This window comes from Phascolarctos cinereus, unplaced genomic scaffold, assembly GCF_003287225.1.
Source record: "Phascolarctos cinereus isolate Bilbo 61053 unplaced genomic scaffold, phaCin_HiC Scaffold_9;HRSCAF=440, whole genome shotgun sequence".
Taxonomy (NCBI): domain Eukaryota; kingdom Metazoa; phylum Chordata; class Mammalia; order Diprotodontia; family Phascolarctidae; genus Phascolarctos; species Phascolarctos cinereus.
In genome coordinates, this window is record NW_027556402.1 from 36,556,639 (window position 1) to 36,571,417 (window position 14,779).

The following is a 14,779-nucleotide window of genomic DNA, read 5'->3' on the forward strand; positions in this document are numbered from 1 at the left end:
TCAGTAAGACCTAAGTTCAAAATGTGGCCTCTGACATTTCATGGTTATGTAACCCTGGCTAAGTCACTTAATATGTTTGCCTCAGTTTCCTCATTTATAAGATGAGGATAATAATAGTACCTACCTCCCAGAATTGTGGTGAGGATCAAAGGAGATAATTCTTATAAAACATTATGTGCCTATCACATAGTAAGCACTATATAAATGCTAGCTACAATTATTATTTTAATAATTTTGAGAAATTATGACACTTAGGAACTCTGGAAGCCAAGATGGTGGAGTAAGCAGTAAATCGCTGTAATTTTCCCACATTCACCTCCAAATAACCATAAAATAACACCACAAAACAAATCCTAGATTAGCAGAATAAGCAAAAAGAAAAGGTAAAACAATCTTTTTAGCTCAAGAAACTTGAAAGACCTTCAGGAAAGTTCTGTCTCACTCTGGTAAAAGACGAGCATAGTCCAGGAGAGGAAGAATCCCAGCAAGCCAGAAGGAAGCCATCTAAGCAACCCAGCAGCAAATCTTGAGCTCTAGCACAGTGGAGCAGGCAAATGCCAATATCAGGACCCCTATGTGTCTCAGCATAGCCAGGGGAACAGTCTGAATCCAGCTCTGAGAACTGTCACGTGCTTCAGCACAGCCCTGGGCAAACAGACATCCTCCAGAGGGAAGACTACCACGTGCTTCATTGTAGCCCCTAGGAATATAAACACCCCACTGACCTCAGAACATGCCAGACACCAGAGCTAAGACCCTGGCTCAGCAACAGATAAGCTATTTATATCCCTACATTGGAAGTTGACACTTGGGAGATAAGAACTCTCTATTTGACAAAAAGTGCTGAGAAAGCTGGAAAATAGTATGGCAGAAACTAGGCATAAACCAACATCTCACACCATATACCAAAATTAGGTCAAAACGGGTGCATGATTTAGACATAAAAGGTGACATCATAAGCAAATTAGAAGAACAAGGAATAGTTTATCTGTCAGATCTATGGAGAAAAGAAGAATTCACAATCAAATGAGAGATAGAGAGCATTATGAAATGTAAAATAGATAATTTTGATTATATAAATTTTAAAAAAAGCTTTTGTAGAAATAAAACCAATGCAATCAAGATTAGAAAGAAAGCAGAAAGATGGGCAAACAATCTTTACAGCCAATGTCTGATAAAAATCCCATTTCTCAAATACATAGAGAACTGAGTCAAATTTATGAGAATACATGCCATTCCCCAATTGATAAATGATCAAATGATATGAACATGGAGGTTCCAGATGAAGAAATCAAAGCTATCTACAGGCATATGAAAAAGTGCTCTAAATCACTTTTGATTAGAAAAATGAAAATTAAAACAACTCTGAGGTACCACCTCATACCTATCAGATTGGCTAATATGACAAAAAAGGACGATCAATGTTGGAGATGATGTGGGAAAATTGGGACACTAATGCATTATTGGTGGAGTTGTGAAGTGATCTAACCATTCTGGAGAGCAATTTGAAACTATGACCAAAGGGCAATCAAACTATGCATACTAGGTCTATATTTCAAAGAGATCATTAAAAAGGGAAAAGGACCTACACGTACAAAATTATTTAAAGCAGCTCTTTTTGTGGTGGCAAAATATTGGAATTTGAGGGAATACCCATCATTTGGGGAATGGCTGAACAAGCTGTGATAAGTGAATGAAATGGAATTCTATTGTGTAATAAGAAATGATGAATAGGAAGATTTCAGGAAAACCTGGAAAAACATGTATGAACTGATGCAAAGTGAAATGAGCGGAACAAGAAATCAGCTCTTCTCAGCAACACAATGTTCTAAGACAAGTAACAAAGGACTCCCAGAAAGAAAATTCTATCCACATCCGGGGAAAGAAGTAATGGACTCTGAATGCAGATCAAAGCTTACTTTGTATTTTTGGGTTTTTTTTTTCTTTCTTTTATTCTATTTCTTCTTTCACAACTGTGACTAATATAGAAGTGTTTTACATGATAGTTCATGTATAATCTATATCAAATTGTTTACCATTTTCAGAAGAGGGGAGGGAGGGAAAGGAAGGAGAAGAAAAATTTAGAACTTAAATTCTTGTAAAAATGACTGCTAAAAAATACTTTAACATGTAATTGGGGAAAAATAAAATGCTATTAGAAAAAAAGGACATGATGAAAGAAAAAAAAACTTCAGAGAATCCTAAGCGGTATGAACTGAGGCAGAGTACAATAAGCAGAACCAGGAGAACCATTTATTGAAGGGCAAAGCATTGTTAAAAAAAATAATAAATCTATGAAAGTACTCCAAACTCTGATAATTGCAATAAAAAGTTGTACTTCTACAGGACCAAGGATAGCATTTTATCTGCTTCCTAATAAAAAAGGTGATGGACTCAAGAGGCAGAAAACAAAATACATTTTTGGACATAGACACTGTGACTATTCATTTTGCCTGACTGTTTATTTGTTACAAATTTGTTTTATTCTTTCTCTAGTCTTTTGGAGAGGACGTTGGGTTGAGGGTAGCAATGTATAAAGCAATACACAGATGACACACAGAAGAGAGGCATTTAATTTTTTTTAATTGAATAGAATGAAGTTCAGAAGGAATCACAGACAAGCAGGGCAGTTTTATAAGTAATGTGTGTAAATATGTATTTTTTTAAATAAGCAATGTGTTATAGAGATTCACAGTTTCACACGCAAACCTCTGTGTGTGTCCTAATGAATATGTGGAAATGCTTAGATTTTTTGGTGTTTAAATTAAGAATGAAAAAAAAATTGAAATTGCCACATGACCCATAGCTACATAGATTCTTGTCTGTCATATAATCATCAGTTTTCTCTATCTTTGAGTTTTCCAAATGTGCTTTCAGATGGATAAATATATTGATCTTAAACTACAAGATTATCAGGAAGCGGTACCTTGCTAATTAACTTTATAGCTCTCCAAAATTTCTATTATCACCATCTTCGCTCAGCCCAGTTTCCATTTGTCAACCTACATTATACCTAAAACTTTAGAAATTGTCTTGTATGAGATGTCCCAAACAAATCCCAGAATTCAAGCAATGATAAATCAGAAGAACATTTTCATCCAGGGATCTTCCCTCATTGCTTCCAATTTTGGAGGGGTGCAGGCTTCACTAATCTAGTCCATTCCTAAGGTTGAAATATGAATCTGAAGGATTGTTAAAGGCCAGGGTCTTCTTTTGCTTTCATGCTGGAACACGAATGGTGAAGTAGTGAGAGCTTCTGGAAGGGGCTAACACTGTCCCAGCCAGGATCACTGGTGGATCTTCCCAGGTGAACTGTAAGGAATAACCCTGGAGTATTACCAACTGAAGCACACTCTTCCCTACATTTCTGGAAGTGATTTACTCAGCTCAGACATTATTTCTATCAGACACTCTTCAAAGACACCCAAGATCAGGGTATGCGTTTTAAGGACAATATTATTATTAACTTTGTAACAGAGAATCAAGATGATGATAATGAAGACAATGATGATAGTAATATATCTATCTAGAGTTCAATTCTTCAAGGAGTCTATGTGGATTCACCTAAATTGGGGGGTCATGCTACATCCTCCCGTTGGGGACCCTAGCATCCATGAATAGACTTGTTTTTCTGATTTTATCCCTAAGTTGTACTCTATCTATACAGCATTTCTCCAAGTAGTCACCTGATTCTTTTTTCTTTTGTTTCCTTTGTTTACAACCAATTTTGAAATCAATCAATCAATCAAGTATTTATTAAACACCTGCTGTATGTATTTGAGGGAAGCAAAGAAAAAAAATACTCCTTATACTGAAGGAACTTATTCAATGACACAACATAATGGATCAGACTCAAATACCAGGCCAGAAGCTATACTTTCAGCTCATTTATTGACGTTAAACCATTCTAAAGTAAGAGAAAGTCTAGGCTGTTTCAGGGCTTCCCTTTATGCTTTAATATGGTCATTTTACTTAAGGTCTACCTCCTACTCCAGCTTCTCTTTGAAGCCTTTTCTGAATCTCCCTTTTAGACAAGGGATGGTGCTTTAAAATATAAATATTTCTCATATTCCAATTGTGTTCTGTTTTATTTCACAGTTATCTGTGTATGCATATGTCCTGTAAGTTCTTTGAAGGAAAGATTGGTATTTATAATGTCAATATTTCAGAGCCTAGAACAATTCTCTACATAATAAATATGTAAGTTTTTTTTAAGGTTATTGAAATTTGAACCCCAAGAATAAAATGAGATAATTGGGCTAGATGACCTATTAGCCCCTCAAAATGAGGCTGTGCCCTCTAGTGGCGACTTATTGAAATAGCAGTCACATGGCTTCTAAAACAACATAGCCACTAATAGATAACTTGCTTCTATAATTCATATACTGTGGCAAAGAATATCACGAAGCTCAAAAATTCAAGTTCTAATGGATTTTCCAAGTGAGTATCACACATTTCATGTTACAATGGACGTTCCTTAAGGGCAGTGACCATATTACTTGCTTTTAAGTGCAGACAGGGCAGCTAGCTGGTGCAGGGGATAGAGTGCGTAGGCCTGCAGCAAGGAAAACTCATCTCACTTGAGTTCAAATCTGGTCTCAGGCACTTACTAGCTGGGTGACACTAAGTGAACAAATCACTTAACCCTGCTTGCCTCAGTTTCCTTATCTGTAAAATGAGCTGGAAAAGAAAATGGCAAAATACTCCAGAGTCTTTGAGAAGAAAATTCCAAATGGGATCACAAAGAGTTGGACACAACTGAAAAAAAAAAAACTGGACAAGTAATAGAATTCCTGGAGTCAAGAACATGAGTTCTAATCTGGCCTCAGATATTTCTATGTTAACCTGGGCAAATTACATAATTTTCTTTCTGTGCCTCACTACTGTGAAGTGGATCTAATAATAGCACCTACCTTCCAGGGTTGTTGTGTGAATCAAATAAGGTAATATTTGCAAAACCCTAAGCACAGCGCCTGACATATAGCAGGCTCTCTAGACATTTTTATCTTCTTCTCCCTCGCCCCTTATGTTTACATCCCCAGTGTATGTATTAGGACAGTACATGATATGTGGCAAGTGCTTGAAAAATGTTTTATTTCTTTATTTACCTACACCTATCCTGCCCATACCCTGGAAACTTATAATCTTTTATTTGTTTGTTTGCTTAAAGTAATATTTTCTAACATCTAATACTGAGGTTGTTAACCTGGGACGTCTGAATTCATTTACGAAAAATACTTTGTTAAGTATATTTCAACATAATTGCTTTGTTTCTCAGTCCTAAGTATCTTATTTTATTCATTTGACATGAAATGAGAAAAAGTCCATAGGCTTTACTAGACTGCCAAAGAAGACATATAAAACATGTTAAGATCACATGATTCCATATATCCTCTGAATTTCAACTATACATAAAATTATATAAATATATACATACATACATACATATATAATACACATACATATGTGTGTGTATATATATAAAATATATATGTATATATTCCCCTTAATCTACCAGACTATGAATATACAAAGTCACTTCAAATCATGTAATTAAAAAGTAGTCTTTGCATTTATTGTTTCTTACTGACATCTAAAGTAAAAAGATTTTAGATTTTTGAACTCCTTTTACCAAAAAAAAAAAAAATCCTGACATCATCCATGGGAGAATAATGTATGCAGAGTGCTATTATTGTCATTCTCTTGTAATTTATCAGAGTAATAAATATAGAAAATTCATGCATCATGGTCTAGGCCTTACAATGCAATATCCACAATAAACAGCAGAATTTTAAGGCGTGTGAAGGTTTGATTTCACTGTGAAAAGAAGATATCTTCTTACACTTAAATATTTTTACCACCCTTAGTAATGCAATGATCAAATTATTTCAAGAATTATGTTGAAGTCATGCTAGATTTATAGAGACATAGCAGCACGGATTTCATCCTCAATTTCTCTGTGCAAAGAAGTGTCCCATATACAACTAATGTCATATAAACCCATGGAAAGGAGCCTGGTGACCTGTCAAAGTCTTTCATTAGGGATGTGACATACTGCATGTGCCAAATAATAGGATATACTTTCGTTAGGGAATGGCCATTTGACTCCTTACAGTTGATGCTTTCCAGATGTTCTTGGAAAAATGAGGGTTTAAAGTACTACATGTTTTCAAGTTCTTGGTTCTGGTTCTTCTGGGTACCTGGGTGGTTTAGGGGATTACAGGGTAATAAAACACTCTAAGGAGTAGCACTTGTGTGCTTTACAATTTAGAAAATACTTTATATATGTTAACCTATTTTAATCTCATTATAATCTTGAGAGGTAGGTGCTATTATTTTCCTCATGTTACAAATAAGAAAACTGAGGCAGACTGAAGGGAAGTGATTTGCCTAGAGTCACACAGTTAGTGACAGGAGCTCTTCCTGACTCCAAGTCTAGTGGTCTATCCTCAGTACAACCTAGTTGCCATTCATTCAACAAACACATAAAATGCTTACTACTTGTATGGCGTTGTGCTAGCTACTAACCACAGAAAGATAAGTACAGTGCAGAATTTCTTGCACTTACAAATGGAGGGAAATATTTTTCTTTCTTTCTCACTGCCTTCAAAATGTTGTGACGTGGTACAAGGAAGGTTGCCAAATGGCAAGGAGAGACAAAGTATCACCAGCAATGTGAAGCAGGAGATAGGATTTTCACCTAAGGTAAGGAAGATTAGGAGGGTCAAGGAAGGCTGTACAGACTAGGTAGCAGCTGAAAGAAGGAAAGTAGCCAAAATGATGAACCCCAGGTATTGGGATCAATCTATTTCCTGTGAGGGCGGAGTGCATGAGGGAAAAAAAAATATATGGTTATAAGAGAGGAAAGAATGAAATACAGAATAGTCATCTAGTTGCTTGGGGAGAGAAGGGCTCAAATAATATAAGACTCTTTCATTTTTTCTGTTTCTCTTTTCAAAAATTATATTAAACTCAACAAAGGATATATGGCTACTGTGTAGGAGAGTTCAAATGAAAGTAAACTTAGCCTTAATGTTTGCCAAAAAGCTCTATTAGAAGGTTAATAAAATATTTGGGTTCAGACAGGACAGATATAGTCAAGTCTTCCATTATGTCTTGGATTTTTATCCCTTCTCTCCCATTCATTTTATTCCTTTTTAGATGGTGGGTAAAATACTTCCTTAAATTGTTCTGGGTTGTAGCTTTAAGTATTGTGGTTAACATTTCTATGGAATATTAATTCCAGCCTCTACTTTGAAACTGAGGGTAGGTGTTTTGGGCACACTCCCAAACTGTAGATTATGTCACCAAGACCTGATTTCAGATCCTGTCACCAAAATTTATTAGATATGTGACCCCAGGGCAAGTCACTTCAAATCTCACTTTCCTCAAGGGCAAAATGGGATTGATGATAAGTACCTCCCTCCTAGGGGTGTTGTGGGGATCAAGTGAAATAGCATGTGAAGTGCTTTGCAGATCTTCATGCTTACTGCCATGATGATGATGATGATGATGAAGAATCATGATCATTGAAATCAATATGTTCTCTATTGAAATAGAATATATAGTAAAGTCATCATAATCAAACTATTTTTAATGCTAGCTAGTCCATTAAAAAATTCAGACTAAGGCCTGTTTTTTTTTAAATTTAGTTCATAATTTCGGCAATATGAAGACTACTCTACTAGAAAAGATACGGGTGAAGGGAAGGCATTTTAGTAATATTTAATTCAAGAAACATTTATTAAAGACTGTGTGCAATACACTTGGCCACACAACAGTGATACAACGCTCAAGGAAAACATTTCCATGGAGGATGAGATACAAATAGAAATAACATACAAACTGTAACGTTATAAATACATATGAGCATTGAGAGTAGCATGTTTAAGGAGGAGTTACTTCTAGCTATAATCAGAGAAGACAACATGGGAAACACCCTTAGCCTGGGCCTTGAAGAAAAAGGATTTTAAGAAGCAGACACGGAGCAAGGCGGAGGAGAGTGTCATTCTTTACCTGCCTCTAGTATTAGGGATAATGTACAGAGAGGCATGCATGTAGAAGTGGGGAAGAAAAGAGATGCAGAAATGATGAGTATGATCATAGGATGTGTAAATGGGAAGGATGCAATTTAGCTGGCAAGATTGATTGGGACTGATTATTGAGTATCTTAATTGCCTGGCTATGAATTTTGGAAGGCAATGGGGAGCTCCTAAAGACAAATGAGGACTTTTTGTTGGAAAATCTGAATCAATTTACCAAATGTTCCCTTTTCTGCAGTCTTCCTAATATCACATCATTCACATGCTTCTTGCATTTTCCTCTTTCACTCCTGTCTCCCAGAGATGCACATCCCCATCATCTTTAAAAACAACAAAAAAAGCAAACAAACCCTCATTTGATTTCTCCATCTTTGTTAGCTATGATCCCATATCTATTGAGAAGGCCATCTATAATTCATGCCTCCACTGTTTTTCTTCTCACTTTCTTCTTAACTATCTACAGTCTGGCTTATAACCTTATCATTTTACTGAAATTCTTCTCTTCAATGCTACCAATGATCTCCTATTGACTAAATCCAATGACTCCTTGTCAATTTTCTTTTTTCTCGAACTCTCTGCAGCCTTTGATACTACTGATCATTTTCTGTACGCTCTGGTTTCTAGGTTTCTGTGACCATACTGTCTCCTGCTATTCCTCCTAACTTTCAGACCACTTCTTGTCTGTATCTTCATCTAGTTCATGTATACTAACTGTGGGTTAGTGGATTAGTCCCCAAGGTTCTGTGTTCATCTCTCTTCTCTTGTCCCTCTATACTATGTGACTTGCTGATCTCATCTGCTCTCATGGATTCAATTATCATCTCTATACTAATGATTTTCAGACTTATTTATTCAGCTCTAGCCTTTTTGCATATTTTCAGTCTTGCATCTCCAACTGCTTATTGGACATCTTGAAATGGATGTCTCATAGGTAACTTAAACTTCATATCTTCAAAATGACTCCTTGACTTCCACCCCTCCCAAAATCTTCACCTCTTCCAAAGTTCTCATCACTATTGAGAATACCACCATCTCTCCAGTTACTCAAGTTCATATTGTAGGAGACATGTTGGACTCCTCCCTCATTTGTCTCCACCATCCAACCCCTTTTGCCAATGCCTATTCATTATAACCTTTATAACATTTCTCTTATATACCTCCTTCTTTCCTCTGACATTGCCACCACCCCAGTGCAGGCCTTTATAACTTCATACTTAAACTGGTTAAATAGCTATCTGGTTAATCTCACTTCCATCTCTCTCCTCACCCTCTATTCTGCTATCAAATTAATCTTCTGAAAGCACAAGTATGGCCATATAACAGCAACCTCACCCCTCCCCCAGCCAATAAACTGAAATGGCTTCCTATTACCTCCAGGATCAAATAAAAAATTCCTATCCTAAACTAGGTGGTACAATGGATGGAGTTCTGGGCTTCCAAGCAGAAAGATCTGAGCTCAAAACTGGTCTTAGAAGCTTACTAGCTGTGTGACCTAGGGCAAGTCACTTAACCTCCATCTGCCTCAATTTCCTCAGTTGTAAAATGGGAATAATAATAAAGCATGCCTCAAAGGGTTGTGGTGAGGATTAAATGAAAAAGTATTTGTAAAGCACTTTGCACAGTGCCTCATTTGACTGTTCCCTTTCCCTTCTCTCTTTGGTATTCAAAACCCTTCATAATCTTTCTAGTCTTCTTTTATCTCATAACTCAACCTTCCCTGAGCAGCACTTATTCTAAGATTTGGTGACACTTTTTTTCAAGACATTCTCCACTGTGCATTTTCACTGGTTGTCCTCCATGTCTGGAACGCCCTCCTTCCACATCTCCAAGTCTTAGCTTCCCTGGATTTCTCTTCATGTCTTTTCTTAATTCCCTTAATGTTAGAGACTTCCCTCTGAGATTATCTCAATTTTATCCTGTATAGATCTTGTTTGTACTTAGATGTTCGCATATGGTCTTCGCCATTGGACTGCGAGCATACTGTGAGACCAGCGCTATTTTTGCCTTTCTTTGTAGCCCCAGGGCTTAGCACAATGACTGGCAATTAGGAGGCATTTGTTATCTCATTTACTTTACTTGGCTATCAGACTCACATATTAAGACAATTACTTTAACCTTGGTCTGAAAGATGGAATGAAAGTGACAGGAACTTGAGGTATGGAGACGAGTTAGGAACCTATTATAATGAAGTAGGTGAGAGGTAGTGAGAGGTGATGAGAGCTTGAGACAGAATGGGAGGGTGGTTTAAGTGGGTGTTTAAAGGAGGAGATGGATATGAGACACATGAGGGTGGTAGATAGAACAGAAAGGACTTTTCAACCTGATTTAGTGTGGGTGGTGAGAGAGAGATTGAGGAAGAAGACCCAAATGACTATAACAGTTACTTTCTGAGCATAATATCTCCAGATAAGGCTGCAAAGCTGTTAGAACTAGATGTCCCCAGGAGGAAGAAAATCCTGGCAATTAGAATGGCCAATCAGAATTTCAGAGGATACTAATAACCATATAAATTTAATATGTTTTCTGTTTCCCAGGATATTTTACTGATATTTTAAACATTTGTGGGTGAGGGACTCAGGCTGTTGGATACTTTAGTAACTAACAAGTCCAGATTTAATCAGTAATACATTGAGCTTTTGTATTGCATTTTTATTGCTTTTTAAAGGGAAAAAATATTCTTGCCAGATTGTGGTAAGAACAAAATAAAACCCTCCACCTGATGCTGTCTCAGTTTGATTTGAAAATAAGACAAAGGAAAAGAAAACTTTAAATGGACCAAATGCAGTGAACTCAAACATTAGGGTTAGCTGAAAGAACAGGTAGTCACAGGCCAATTATTGTTAATCAAGCCAGCAGAGATTTAACCAACATCTACTACATCAGAGGTACTAGAGAGGTATAAATAATCCTTACATACCAAGGGTATATTAGCAGTTGGGGTGAAGAAAAAATATATAGTAAACCAATATAATATAGTATTGTGAATACTATATATATACACATACATGCATATATCTCAAATATATCATTTTATAGTAAATATAGCATATTTAATAAATTGATACAATAATATAGTAAATTAATATTTATAGTATATCATTAGTAAATCAACATGGTAAATATGTTTTACTATATAGTAAACCAATACAATAACCTTTTCACCTGTGGTCCAGGCCACACTTTATCCCTTCCAAGGGACACTGAATTCACACGGATGGACAGAGTTCATAGTGGGAGATTTACTCCAAAACCATCAAATTCTTTTGGTGAGTTAACTTTGTCAACTGAATTGCATTTAAAAAATCCCTAAAGGAAAATTTAGGCATGACTCCTGTCTGTAGCTACCCACATTTTGTGGGTACTTAATGTTCAATATAGATAGTATGCATAGGAGAGCATTTTATTTCCTCTGACATTGAAAAGAGCTAAAAGACAAAGGAATGAAGGGTACACATGAATGCAGACAATAACAGTCCATTGCTCAACAGATAGGTCTCTTCACCTCAGGACTTCATTGTCCAATTATTAGGTAGAGTTTGAGGCATAATGAAAAAAAAAACATAAACAAACACCACCACCAATGATTATAATAATATTGGAGAGGTTTGGGGGTTCCAAGGCAAAGTTGCCTGGAATGAATTCACACACTCAAACCTTCTTTTAATCAAATGGCAAAAAGTTTATTGAAACTCTTTAGCAAAATTGGACAAATGTCCTTATAGGAACCATACAAGAAACTGAGAATGGTGGGGAAAGGAATATCAGGGATGTTAATTAGGTAATCTAGGGGTCCAGGTGTCTTTAGGAGCTGTGGATGGGAAAGTGTAGGCAATATACCAGACATTGAGGGAGTTGTCAGAGGCATGGACCTTGGGGATCTGGCAGGAGGGAGAGTCCTTAGGCCAGCCAGGGACAAAAGACCTTGGCCCAGGCACCTCTCTGTCTGTTCTGATAAGAGAATGTGTTCTGCAACAAGAGAAATTTTCTCATAGGACAGGTGCCTACTGAGAAATTGGGAGGCTTCCACAGACATAATCTCAGGGATGAGGCCTAAGCAACCCATCAATATCATCCATTTAAATAGCACTTTAAGGGTTGCAATTTTACATATGATATTTCACCTGCTCTTCATTTTATTAAATATTGTAAAAAATCCTTCAGTCCTCTAGCTACAGGGTAATTCTGGAAATGGAACCTGAGACAAACCTTTATTTCTCTCCTATGTTAATAGCCAATTATTGAATTAGGACTAGGATTTTCTCCTTTTCTACTTCCTCATTCAGAAATCAGCCCCCTGTAGGTTCTTCAGGCAGCCTTTGAAGTATAGGGCTGGTAGTGAGAGGGAAAATTCAGATCTGTTCAAAAGTAAAGAAATTTTAGTTTAGGTGAATTGATGGATTCTGGCCCATTGTGTTTTACTCAGTCAGGTCTGGGAAGATGTGGATTCTCCCTTTTACCTAAATTACCCTACATGGGTGATATGGGTATAGACAAGTCTCTTTGACCAAACTGAGTGATCAATCACATAAGCCACCTCTTGTGATAATATTTATTCTCTTATTAAATGTTAACCGATCAGAGATGATTGCTACCCTCAGGGACACCCACTTTTCCAAGGGCATATAAATGTTGAGTGGGTTTCATAAAGAGTCTTTGGCATTTGAGAATGCCATTGACTCCTTTTATTAATTATTTGTTAGCATGATTAATAAAATGATTACCCAGAAACTGTCTCCCAAACATTTTAGACATCATAATCCTGCTCCAAGAAACACACTCTTAAAAAAAAACAGTTCCTATTTAATATCTGACATTCAACTTCAGAATTCATGAGAAATTTATAATTAATTATCAAAGGATGGATAATTCACTTCATTGTTGGGAGAGGGAGGTGTTAGGGGTTTCAAAGAGCGTTAAAGTTGAATAGGATTTGAGGGTTAGGAAGAGTTTGGAGAAATTTTGGGGAGGAGAACTACTCAACTACTATGTCTAGAACAGAGAGTTTGCATGGGGGTAGTAGGAGACACATTTTGAAAGTTTGGTTAGGGTCAGATTGCTGAAGATCTTCACCAGAACAAGTTAAGGAAGCAAACATACAAATACAACAAAAGAGTAATATTGCTTATGAAAGTCCTTTAAAACAGATATATTTTTCACCTACATAAACATCAACATGAATAAATGGTAACACTTTATGTAAAAAAATTGTTTGTTCTATGACTCTTTTGGTAGTTTGGTTAAACCCATGGCCACTTTTCAGAAAAAAAATGTTTTTAAGTAAAATAAAACATATAAGATTTACAAAGAAAATCAGTTACTTTGAAATGTCATCAAATTATTTTTTAAACGTTGTCAGACCCCAGACTAAGAACCCCTTCTTTTCATAGCATCAATATAAGCATAATTTGCTATAGAAATGAAAACATCCTATGTTAAAATTTTAATTATTAGTCTAATAGCCTATTTTTGGAGATTCATTATTCTTGCCATTCTGTGGCCTTCCAAAGGCAAAATTATCCAGAGAGAAAAAATGTTATTTCTCCATGATTATGTTGGGTGTGAAGGTAGGGAGAATGTTATGGGAATTTAAAACATTTTCTTTTATTCCTTCTGCATCTTTTTGTTAGTATTGATCTCAACTGAACAAAAACTGTCCTGTGGGATGTAAAAAATTTACTTAAGAGCCCTAAGCATTCTTTCAATGAGAAGCCTGAGGAAGAATTTTAAGTGTCACTGAATTCTTGGCAATACGTAAATCCTCCTCTTTAAGAAGCCCATTTTTGAATCCTCTAAATGTATTTTAATCTGTAGCCTGGCTTAGTTTACCTATAGAGTTTGTTTGATTAGGTTTGTTTCCTTAGGGGATGGAGGAAGCTATGGTTCTATTTAACTAAGTGTGTTCAACCTATATGATGGTGAAGGAAGTATGGGATTATGGCTCTATCGTCTCTTTAACTTTTTAGCCTAAGAGGAACACGTAAGTTGCAATATGTAAATTAATTATTTCTCTATTATTCTGACCAAATTTTTCCTATTGGAAGCCTTGTAAGAATCTTCCTAATTTCTCAGGTTTTCTCTGAGGCCTGAACCTATGCTTGCACAAAATAATAAGCCCTAGGTTTTTATTTCTATAATCTCTACATTGTGATAAATATGTATTTGGCAGTGGTTACTCACCACATCAACTCAGAAAGGAGGTATTTCTCCCATAACAAGAATAAAGAGGTGATTTACACTTGTAAATTTGGCACGTGAACTCAGTGTTAATAATCAGAGGCAAAAATGTTAGATGAACATTTCCTTTCTTTTTCTTTCTATTTGTATTTTCTTTCTCTTTTTTTCCTTCCAAAAGAAACCTCCCCCCACTTTGATTATAGAGTAATTTGTTAAAAGAGAAAGTATGACTATAGAAGTCAAAACATAAGGCATTTAATAAAAATTGAATTGTGCAATTGTTTCTCTCCTCTTCCTCCCCCTCTATTTCTCTTCCTTTTTGTTCTCCTTTTCTTTTTACTCCTCTTTACAATATCCACATTTGTGTCAAAAGGGAGACTTGAAAGAGGGAAGCATTAGAGTCTGGAAAATTTGCTTTCAAGATAGGGACTGGACCAATGAATTCATTCGGATAGAGAAGGCTTGGGTAAGTAAATTTCCTTAACCAAATCTAACGTTCACCTTCCTTAATGTACAGTCTTAAAGAGCTGCTGAGAAGGTATGTGAATTGTGTAGAGTCACGC